Here is a 12,824-nt window from a genome sequence, read left to right as displayed (position 1 = left end):
CATCTAAGCCATGGAAGATGATTCTTCATGCGAAGAATGACCAGTCTGCAACAACAGATGATTGTCTGTCCTATGTACATGAAAATGAATTTATAAATCTGAGCATGGGAATTCCCACCTCAGCTAGATCATGAAAATAATATGATGATGATGTATTGTATTGTATCTTATACAGGTCACCTTCCAGTTCGAATACCTCTGATCCTCATGATAAAGCATTTCACCCAACATTAGAAGATTTACAACCACACGCTTTAGGGGGCATCTGTTATAGACATATTTGGGCACTGCAACCCCAAACTCATATGTCCATAAAATAAGGACTCCTTAAGTCTCTAAAATTGTTGCTTCATACCCTAAAGGATCATGGTCAATTGATTACATAATTTCCCAGAAGTTCCACCTAAAAAACTACTTAGAACTGGCCAAAACTGGACCATACAGACTACTCCATGGGCAAGGTGTAATGCATACTGACTAACTAACTGGACAGGTGCGATGCATACTGAAATGTCCTTCTGTGGGCTGTGATGAGTGAGAATAGAAAAATGGCAGAGACAGTTTTCAAGGTGGATGATCATGGAATCTTCTAGAAACTTCTCCTCTGACACTTGCCTCTCTGAATTCGCCCAGGGATGAGTAAGAGATCATGAAATCTCCAAGTGGAACCAAGAACTATCATTGGAATGACACTAATCAAAAACCCAGAGTTGACTCACACCCTTTCAAGACATCTATAAATGGATCCCTCATCTGAGAGATCTAGGAGGATGGAATTTTGTATTTTGTAAGGAAGTGTTGTTGGTTTGTTGGTGAGAAGAGACTTGCATTGTTGGGTGATTTGCTTGTTCATGAGGTGAAGAGGGCTTCTACAACTGGGAGGATGATGTTGGATCAGACAATTGGGTTGTAATCCTCTCTTACTTTACTATAATAAAGTTCTTTGAGTTTTCCTCCATATGATCTTGTATTTGGGAATCTTATTTTTTATGAATGCAATTGTATGGTCAATGTGTTTCTGATTCCACATTGTTTATGATGTTTAATATAGAGATGCTTTGATAGTTTGTTGTTACTTTGACTCTACAGGTATTCTTTGAAGCTAGACAAGTAGGAGAGGAGTGGCAAATTCTATCAAGGAAAGGAGAAATCAAGCTAGGATCAAAGCAGAAGATCCAAGTTTGTCCTCTTTTCTTCTCTTCCATCTATCACACTTAAAGGAATTCTTGAAAATCTTTCATTGTTTGTTTCTAAGATAGCTACCCATCTTAGTGGGACTAGCAGTTGGAATCAACGCTAGTTTTCCTTGAAACAATACCATGTAGATTAAGCAGAGACAAGAGGAAGCAAAGAGGGCCTTCACTATTTTTTCCCCTAAGTGAACTAGAAGGAATTTGAGAAATGAATGTCCCTTAATTGTCATAGAGTTCTACTCATTCTGTGAGGAGAACCATGCACATGTAAATGTCCTTCTTTTCCCAGATTGAAATTTGTATACCAAGGGGTAGAAGGTGGGGTTGAGTAACTCTATTTCATCAATCAAAGGAGGCCTCAAGGACCTCATCCATACTAGTAGGGCATGCAAGGTGCATCCTACTCTTATTACTATCCCAACCCAAATGCACCATTGCCACCTTGGTACTCTTCTACTCATCCATCATGGTCCACACCTCCTTCTTGGCCTTATGCACCTCAATACCCTTCCCAACCTGTCAATCAACTATTTTAGCCATATAATTCTCCACATCCATAGTGGAATCACCCATCACAAGGGTGGAGGCATCAACTCAACCAACCTCCTGCTTTACTGCCTCCACCTCCATCTCAACCAAATCGCACTCATCTTGCTCCTACCAAGCAACCTCAGATGCCTGCTCAACCCAATCTGAACTTGAATAACAAGTAGGCACAATAGATCTACAGTGGAGATACATCTTAGCCTGCCTAAGTTGTGGAGATTCAAGAAATCAGCCTCGGGTCTCAAAGCATGCTCCCAGATAACCAACCTCCATCTCCACCTGAGGATCTTGAAGAGGAAAAGGAGGAGAGTAGCCCGAAAGTAAATCCACCTCCTTTTCCTGAGAGATTGATCCATCCTAACCAGCACACCCAAAAGATACTAAACTTATGGGAGAATTGAAGAATGTATATGTTAAAATTCCCCTCTTCCAAGCTATTAAGGATGTTCCCATCTACAATAAGCTTATCAACGAGAAATGTTTCAAACACCCTGGGAGGAGAAAAAGAGACACCTCCACCATCAATGTTATCAGTCAATTATCTGATTTGATGCTGGGGAGAGTGATTTGTCTAAAATATCTATACCCTAGAAGTCCAGTTGTAGACATGCACATTGTTGGAATCATTGTCCCTCACACCCTGATTGATCTTAGGACCATCATAAATGTGATGACTAAGGAAACCATGCTAAAACTAAACCTCCATGGACCATTGGGGATGTAATAGTCTCTATCGACTCCTGGGAGTATCCTACTTAGTTCTTGGTCATCCATCCCAAAACCAAATTCAATGGTTATCCCCTCATCATGAGAAGGCCATGGTTAGCCACTTCTCATGCTTACATAAGTTGTAGGGACAAGAACATGACCATTAAGAATGGGCATAATTTGTCCAAATAGTTGGTATTGTACCCTCCTGCTCATCCATCCATTGAGCATGACTTATCCCTATGGTTAGAAGAGGAGGAGTAATATGGATTGTATCATACAAAATCTCATCCAATTTGTACCATGGATGCTATTATAGGAGGGGGGAACCTGATGAAGATGACCTCATTGACCAAATCCTCCAGGACCAATCCCCCAATACCCTGCCTCTTGTTTAACTGGTGAATGAATATGAGGGTAATACCTAGACTGATTTATGCCTAGTTGACCCAAGTCCTACACATGTCAAAGTTGTTGAATTTGGTCCATCTAGAACCTTGAAGATTAACTGCTCTCAACCAACTAGGAAAAGAGGTTGTGAAAAAATGTTGAGAGAGAACTTATATGCTTTTGCTTGGAGCTATAAATAAATTAAGGGGATGCATCCTTTGATTTGTAGTCATCACATCTACATCAAGAAGGGATGCAAGCCTGTGTGCCAAACTCAGAGGAGGACGAACCCAACCCTCAAGGACATAGTAAAGGAGGAGTTGCAAAAGTTTATGGATGCAGGGTTCATATACCCCATCTTAGATAGTGAGTGGGTGTCCCCTCTAGTTTTGGTCCCAAAGAAGAATAGGAAGTGGAGGACATGTGTGGATTACCAAGAACTGAACAAAGCCACCAAGAAATACCATTCCCCTTTACCTTTCATTTATCAAGTTTTAGACGATCTTGTAGGGAAGAGTTCTTCTCTTTCCTAGATGGATTTAGTGGCTACAATCAGATCCAGATCAGCCCTGAGGATAAAGACAAAAGTACATTCACATGTCCTTGTGCTACCTTTGTTTATAGGGTCCTTCCTTTCAGTTTATGTAATTCCCCACCCACGTTTCAAAGTGCAGTTCTAAGCATATTTGTTGAGCTCGTACATGACTATTTAGAGATCTACATGGATGATTTCACTCCCTATGGGTGTGACTTCCTTGAGGCTCTTTCTAACCTACAGAAAGTCCTAAAGAAGTGCATTGAAATGAACCTCTTTCTTAGTCCTGAGAAGTGTTAATTCTTAATGAATGCAGGGACTATTCTTGGCCATTCGATATCTCAGGAGGGAATACAAGTGGACCCAAAAAAAAATGGAATAATAAAAAGGGTCCCTACTCCTCAAAAGAAGAGGGATGTTAGGAGTTTCTTGGGATTAAGTGGATACTATAGGAGATTTATTAAGGGCTTCATCAAAGTGGCTTCACCATTGTTTGGGTTGTTGGCCAAGGACTTAGAATTCTGCTGGAGAAATAACTGCCAAGAGGCCCTTGAGATATTGTAATAAAAATTAACCACTGCACCCATACCTACAAGCCCAAATTAGGCTATGCCTTTCCATATCCATGTTGATGCATCCAACAAATTTATGGGGGAATCTTTAGGGAAAATAAATGGTAAGTTACCTTTTTCCATTTACTTCATTAATGAGAATCCATCTAAGGTTGAATTGAACTACACTGTAACTGAGAAATGACTCCTAGCTGTTGTACACTTCAACAAATTCAGACACTACATCACAGGATACCAAACGTTTGTGCACACTGGCCATGAAACTATGAAATACTTGATGAATAAGCCTAATGTGAATGCTAGAATCATTATATGGTTATTATTGCTATAATAGTTTGATTTAACTATCATTGATAAGTCAGGAAAAGAAAATGTAGTTGCATATTTTCTATCTAGACTTGCTTTGTCTGTAGGTGATGAAGGGATGGTCGATGATCATATTCTATATGAGCACTTATTTTTTATCTCAGATGTATCCCCATGGTTTGCTGACATAGCCAGCTACCTAGTGGCTACAAGATTTCCTCCAAACATGTCATATAGGGAGAAGAGAAGAATTGTAAGGTAGAGCACCCCTTTCACTTGGAATGGGGGAAATATCTTCAAGCTGGGACCATACCAGATCCTAAGGAGATGTGTCAGAGAAAAGGAAGTATTTGACATCCTCTCAGCCTATCATGATGGGCCCTGTGGATGTCATTTTGTTGCCAAGAGAACAACTTTCAAAGCTCTATAAGCTGGCTATTATTGACCCACTCTCAACCAAGATGCAAGAAGGTATACCAACAGATGTGATCAGTGCCAAAGGACGAGAAAATGCACACCCAAGGATGAAATGCCCCTACAAACCTAAGTGGCCTTGGAGCCATTTGAAAAGTGGGGCATGGACTTCATTGGGCCAATTGATCCACCATTGAGGAAAAAAAAGTATGTCATTGTGTGCACTGATTGTTTGACAAGGTGGGATAAGACAAAGGATGTCAAGGAAACAACAGAGGAGAAGGTGGACGAGTTCTTAAGGGAAAAAGTATTCTACAAATTTGGGTATCCCAAAGACATAACCACTGATCAGGGAGCTCAATTCACATCACATCTAATCGAGAATATTTTAAGGCAACATCATATCAAACACAAAAAATATATTGCCTATCACCCTCTGGAAAATGGACAAGTAGAGGTTACAAATAGGGAATTAGAGGGAATCCTCACCAAGGTTGTGAGTAGTAGCAGGAGGGATTGGGAAGATAGATTAGTGGAGGCCACCTGGTCCTATAACACAACTTGGAAAACAACTATTGGTTTTACTCCATATGATTTGGTCTATGGAAAGAAAGATCTGCTCTCCATTGAGTTTCAGTATAATACTTTGAGAATGACAACCCAATTGGACTTAGATGTCACCAAAGCACAACATGAGAGGTTGCTCTAGTTAAATGGATTGGATGAGCTCAGAATGTAGGCTCTCCTACACACCAAATCTATACAATTGCAGAGGAAGTTCTGGCATGATAATCATATCAAGGACAAAGATTTTCAGGAAGGGGATTGGGCCTTACTATATGACTCTAGGTTAAAGTATTTCAAAGGAAAATTGATGACAAGATGGTTAGAACCATACTTGATAGAGAAATCTCATGAAAATGGAGTTGTTCAAGTCAAGAGCATTGATGAAGAAGGGATTACCTTGCTTGCAGTGGCTACAGATTGAAGGTATACAGAAAGTCTATGTCTGAGGAAGAATTTATCAGCACCATCAGTAGATAGGTTAATGTGATTGGAAGTGTCATAACTCCAAGGTCATAACATTCCTAGACACTGTTTGAAAGAAACAAAGAGAAAAAAAATAAAAGGCCTGGATTAAAACCTTTATGAGGCATCTAAGGCCAACTCTTGGGTTGAAAACCTTCCTGAGGCAGCCCAAGAGTATATAAAAAGAAAAAAATAAAGATCCCTGGGCGAAAACCTCTCTTTAGGCGCTTAGGGAAATCATACAAGTTGAAAACATCTCCTGAGGCTACTTGTGTGTCTAAAAAATGAAGAAGAGAAAAAAAAATAAGGAAACAAAGAAAAAGCCTAGGACATGGATCCACAACATGTCTGTTAATTGTTTTCGTCATTTTGCATGTTTGGAGACAGTGCCAGATTCCATAACTATAGGGCTAACATACTCAATATTATCTTTACCTCTCCCTCCATCCACTTCATATCTACCATCCAAACTCATGTGCTCACCACTCTCCATCATCCCAATAGCTCAAAAATCAAATTCCATCCCCTCTCTGGATTGCTACAGGAAGATCTTGTAGCACTACAGGAGGGCTCTGAAAAGATATAGGAAGAAAATACAAATGAAAATACCACCAAGAATGATGTTTCCAAAGGTAAATAAGGTTCTCCCACCACGGATCAGTATCTATCCATCATTTAACCATCCCAGTTCACAAGGAAAATTAATATTTAAAAAAAAAAAACCCTCCACTCTGTCTCACCCTAAAAAATTGCTTGAAAAAAACATAGAGCACGTCCTCTCCATTTCCACAAACCTACACTACTCCCTCATAGCTTTGGCATCATCCTCCAATCCCTCTACATCCTTTCTCATCACTCCCATGTAGTTAGAAGACCCTAGAAGAGAAGAAAAAGACCGCTATAGGAAGAAAACATCCTCCTGTAGTAGCCTGGCAACCATTAGAGAAAGCCATAATCCTATTTTTTTTTCCTTTCCCATCAAGTAGAGGGGGTGATACCAACTCATGAGGCACTCTGTAGTAACCATACCACTCCAAGAAGGACTCTCCACCACCAACAACAACACCTTGGACATCAACAAAGGACTTGCACACATAGCAACAACAACAGTCAAATACCATGAGGAGCAGAGAAGATATACACAGGAGAAGGAAAAACACAGCAAGACAACTCCCTTGGTGACAGTACAAAGGTCCAACACTCCAACATGCACATCCCTACATCAGTCAATCACGAGGTAGGCACAGGTATGGAAACCTCTCATCTCCTCCCTATGTGTAAATAATGAAAAATGTATGAATGTTGAGAGGAGGTATTTTTATAAGCTGGAGGTGGCCAGTTAACTTGGCCACCCTCGGTTAGTAAACAAAAAGTGATTATGATCCCTCATGCAATGTGGAGGTGTCACATTATTCAAGATAGGATCAAAGAGAGTGGGTGTTTATTATGAGGAAAGAGGGAATGAATATTGTTGGTAGGGACAACAGTCCAAAAGAGGAAACCTCATACCTCCGCCAAGTCATCACAATACTCCAAGCCCAAGCCAAAAAGGGCATATATTGTACCGGGGCTTGAATTCTCTTGCATTTATGCTCATTTCAAGAATAGTTAAGGTGAGGACGAGCATGGAGAGACATCGAGGAGAGTCGATCCTTGCTCTGCCATCTCTATAGGAGGACACTGCAGGAAGCCTGCAAATGCTACAAGAAGCCTAAAAAAGCTATAGGAAGCCCGATGAACTGCTACAGGAAGCTTAAAAGGGTTAAATAATGCCACCAAGGGTAGAATTGATCTCTAATTTTTCATATTTATCCTAGACCATATGGTAAAATTAAGTGCATCCTCTCCCTCATCTGTCCATAACTTGTACGCCAATGCACCCTAAATTCTATAGGAAATATTAGTCAAATTTTAGATTGCAAGAAATTTTCTAGCTATAGAAATTGTCATCAACTAGAGATTTCAATTTTCTACTTCCATTGAATTACACATTAGAGCTATTATAGGAAGAATCCCTTATTCACTTAATTGAAAAAAAAGAAAAGAGATGGGGGGGGGGATTCAATAGAAGGGATCCCTCAGACACTAAAATAATTCATCTTCACCCTCCTGTATTAGACATTTTTAGAATACATCAGTGGCTAGGATTATTTTAACTATTGAAGGGATATCATGATGACATTGCATATGAATTTTCCATGGTCTGAAGCTCTTAGATAGAAGCCAGTGCCACCACTGTGGTGAGGGGATTAGCTATTTCAATCTGTCTCGAGCTAATTAGAAGGATGACAACCCTTCCCCTGGGGATCCAATGGAAAAGAGAAGACAAAATCACTAGTGAAATTGCTAAAAATAACTTCTTCAATGCCAATGAAAAACCTATTGAAGACAAGAATGGTGTTAGGAGGGAAATCGTACTCTATCACTGGGATGAGGTGGCCCACTATATCCTAAAATATATCTCCTGTGAAGGAAGACTACGTGTAGTCTATGGCTACCATTTTAGATTACTCCATGAACTAAGGTTTCAAGTAGAATTTCCCCTAGCCCAAAGAATCAGTGTACTAAATGAGTCAAAAAATGAGAGAGGGAAAACACCAACACTTAGGCCACCATGGCCTCATTAAAATGATGATGGTGCATGCCTTGAAAAAATTAAGGATCCTTGTCCTTTGGTACAAATTCATTGATATGGATAAAGAGACTTTCATTGACACTCAAACCCTCACACTAAGTGAGGTCCCAACCTTTAGGGTTGGAAGAGAGGGGAAAGAAGAAGAAGAAGAGGTAGAGGCAGAAGAGGAAAGAGAGATAGAGGCAGAGAAGACAGAGGAAGAACTAGAGGCAAAAGTAGAAAAAGAGAAAGAGGGGGAGCAACAGGAAAAAAAATCCCTGAGAAAACTACTGAATCAAGAGAAGAAGGGGTATCCCCATAATAAGCACAGTTGTCTCCAGGACCTAATGAAAAAGAGGTAGCTTCTACCTTAGCTACATTGAGTACCCCAGTCAAACCCAAAAAGAATAGGAAAATTCAAACTCCCCTCTACTTAAGACTAGGAAAAGCACCAAGATTAAGAAAGGAAGGCCTCAAACTCCCATAAAGGACCCTATAACAATTGAAGAGTCCCCAAGTAGGAAAGAGCAGGTGGGGCACATTGAAAGAAAAGTTGAGAAGGTCATCTCTCCAGAGACCACATCAAATACTCCCATAGCTTATGTGAGGAGGCCCATCACTAGATCAACCTCCTTTAAACAACCCAAGACAGTTACAACCCTCCAAAAAAAAGGAAACAAGAAGCTATAAGAAGAACAAAGCATGCTACAGGAAAAATAGAGTTCACTACAGGAAGAGCAAAGGGTGCTACAGGAAAGGAAGAATGAGCAACAACAGGGGCAGAAGGTAACACAATAGCTACAGGAGGGGGTAGATTACCCAAAAACAATTGAGAAGGACTTCCTAGAGCTATAGGATCCTAGTCCATAACCTAGTTTGAGATCCTATTATAAATTCATTAAAGGAGGGAGAGTTATTCCCCAAAAATTTTCAATCCCACTTTTCTTTGAACTTGAAGCAGAAAGAGGAAGAACCCACAGATGGATGAAAATTTCTAAGTCCAAAAAGGTGGAAGATGTGGGCCTCATGGAAGAGAAGGTCCTTGAAATGGGCAAAGAGCTGAGTGAGCTAAGAGATAAAGAGACCACAATGAGGGAATAACTATAGGTAGAGAACAGATGGTTGAGGGAGAAGTTGCAGGAGAAGGAAAACCAATTGGACACAATGGAAAACCTCTCGATGGAGGCATTATAGTGCAGATGATTATCCATGTATTATGCACTCTTTCTTAAAGAGTAGTGGATGCAATTCCAAATCAATACCCTAACACAACATGGATCCATGCCATTTCAAGACTACAAATAATTCATTGAATTATGTGACCAAAGTAGCATAGAAGACAGAGAAAATTTGGATGAGTTATACATGCATAACCTCACCTTGACTGATTGAATGTTTGGGATCCCAATGCAAAGTTGGGGGACATGCAATTGATGGCCCTAACATCTTGGATGATTCATGAGGAGGTCGAAGCTGAGGAGGTAAAGAAAGTAATGGGAAAGGAAGAAAAATAAACACTATATATCAGAGCAGAGAAGATAATCCCAATGGTGGTCATTGGTAATCATAACATCACCTCCAATGATGTTTATCTAGCACTTAGATACCTTGCCACCCAAGAGTAGGCCATCTCACATTTTGAAGGAATGCTCAGGTTGTTAGGGACATAAAGCCAAAAAGCATGCTAGAGAAGATGGAATGCCTTACCTCGTAGTCTCCAGATCATAGAGTATCACTCTCCTGAAAGGTTGAGGAATGCATTGGAAGGAACACCCTTGTACAAAAGAATCATGTAAAGATTAATCATCAACCAAATTGGACCCAAGCTTACTCCACCTTTAATGTTAGGTCTACAGGAAGGAAGGGATGAGGAAGATGAGAGGAAACAGTGGAAAAACATTGAAAATGATGTAGGCTTCTATCCTCAAGAAGGCACACCATCTGAAGAGCCTTGGGATGTCAGAGAGGCCACCAGGGACATGAAAGACATGGACATAGATGACTGAGTTGCTCATAGGATGAGCAATAGCTTCAGTATGGGGTGATGATGAGGCTCACATATAGGTATATCACAAGGGTCATAATTCCATCCTCCAACTTTAGAATTATATATTTCTCACATTTATTAACAATTTTTGTTATATTATGCTTAGTGAGGAGGATAAAATATGTGTTGCTATGTCATGTGGCCTAACATGGTTTAAATGCAGGAATTGGGACAATTTTGAGATAATTTCAATGTAAGAGCTTAGAGTAGACAACAGGGAGAGATTCTAGGAGGTTGTCCACCTCCTTAACTCCTTCAATCAACTAATATCACCACTTTGTTTCTCATCAGCTCAGAGTCATTGGCAACCAAGTAGGACAAGCTCATTGGTAGCCAAGCCAGTAAAGTTCAAAGAAGATCTAGATATACCTTTCTCGATTTTTGAGAGACAAACATATCTATTTTCTAGGGAGATGTTGGTAGCTACCATTTTATATAAATAAACATGCCAAGGAACTCATTAGGATTCGAATTTTGTTAGAAAATAAGAAGTTATTGAGCTCAAGCACTTGTTACTATTATTTTTTACTTGTTATGTGATGTATTTGATAGTTATGAAATGATAATGAGAAGTTTCTTATTGATCCATCACTGAGTTAGTTCATAGGGCTGAGGCACTTGGGTTTGGGCCTAGCCCTAGTAGCTTAGGTCCCTCTTGTGTATTGATATTCCTTTTTAGCTTAGAATTTTTATTAGTTGTTGCATTTTAGTAGAATCTAATTCCTCAAAATCTTGTGACTGCTACCTCTATCTCATCCCTCTCATGGGAGCCTGACTAGAGGACTCTACAATCATAGCCCAAAAACACTTTGTGATGATTTCGTGGAAAAAGGTCTACATTAGTTATCTTGTTTTACATATGATTGTTGTATATTAGAAGTTAATTCATTTCATAGATTAGAGTTTTTAGCATCAGTTAGATAGTTTCCAAATTCAACTCATCTTTTCCAGCATTGGTTATAATATTTTGTAAATGAAAAGAAGAACAGGTGCATGTGATGTTGCAAGACTATTGGACCTATAGGTAAGGGAACTTTTCACCATCTCCATCTAGGACTTATCCACTCCCTTTTGATGAATCACAACCACTATTCTTGATCTTTTCTTTTTGGGTCACCGTGAGCAACCCTTAGTCCAAAACTGGTCATCCTGAAGTGTTGAGCTTGGCTTGGGGTGTTGCTTACCTTCCATCCATATACCACAATATTCATCCATATTTACGCCCCTTAATCTCATCATCCTTACCTTCCAAACCCTCTCAGCAACCTTCCTATAGCATTACATGATTTCCTGTAGCAATACATGAATCCTGTAGCAACTTCCTGTAGCATGCTTGAAGCAGCCAGTTTTTCCCTTATTTTGACCTGTAATGCTAGTATGCCTTAGTTTAGGAGTAGGTTGACCACCCATCTTGGACTCCATGATAGAGGTACCACCTAGGCCATTCCCACCATTCCTTTCCCTCCACTGCAAGAGAAAATAACATTAGTTTCTTCATCACATATTTGGAAAATAGGACATTACTCTATATGAAAGCGTGAATTAGATAGATGATGCATGAAATCTTGAGTTGTGAGTTATTAGAATGATTTTTTGTCTTCAAGCGAATTTGATACCTAGATGGTTGATTGAAATTAATGTCATTTCCTTTTTGCGAGTAGCATAACTCTTGTGTTCTTTCATGAATTGATTCAATAGATTTTACAAGAGGGTAGCATTTACAAGTTAGATTTGAAAAGCATTTACTTTTTCTACATTAGGGTTAGCTTTTGAATTTCACTTTTAGTAGTTAATTTCCCCTAATTCAGTAGAAGAATGGTCTTGGAGCCCTAATGATCAAATGACCTAGTTGAGGGTGTCATGAGTAGAATTCCATCTACTATGTATACAAAACTATCACCTCGAATTGTGTATGAACCCCAGGTTAAAATAGAGTTGAGGAGCCCCTGGGAGTTGCAACACTCTTGGTGCAATACCAAGTCTCACCAATAATTAGATAGGAGTCCATCCAAATGATCAAAATAAAACAACTTTCACAACACCGTGGGGAACCTTTATGTTTGCAAAGATGCCATTCGGTTTGATGAATGTTGGAGATTCCTTTAAGAGGGCTATGGATATAGCCTTTGTGGGAGAGAATGATAAATTTGTAGTGATATATTTGGATGATATTATAGTGTTTTATAAATATGATGACAAGTATTTGAAACAAATATAATAGAAAATATGTATTATCTCTTAATCCAAAAAAGTCTCATTTTGTTCGTAGAGAAGGGAAATTATTGGGGAAGATTGTGATGAAAGAGGGAGTCAAAATTGATCCAAAATGTGTGGAATAAATAAGTAACATACCTCTTCCCAGAAATAAAAAGAAATTCAGATTTTCCTAGGTAGAATAAACTTTCTTAGGAGGTTTATTCCGAACTATGCAGAAATTGTAAAAGATATTACTGATATGTTGAAGAAAGAC

This window comes from Pinus tabuliformis, chromosome 7, assembly GCF_031772625.1.
Source record: "Pinus tabuliformis cultivar Carrire ecotype Pingquan chromosome 7, CPIR1, whole genome shotgun sequence".
Classification (NCBI taxonomy): domain Eukaryota; kingdom Viridiplantae; phylum Streptophyta; class Pinopsida; order Pinales; family Pinaceae; genus Pinus; species Pinus tabuliformis.
Note: the sequence above shows the minus strand (reverse complement) of the source record.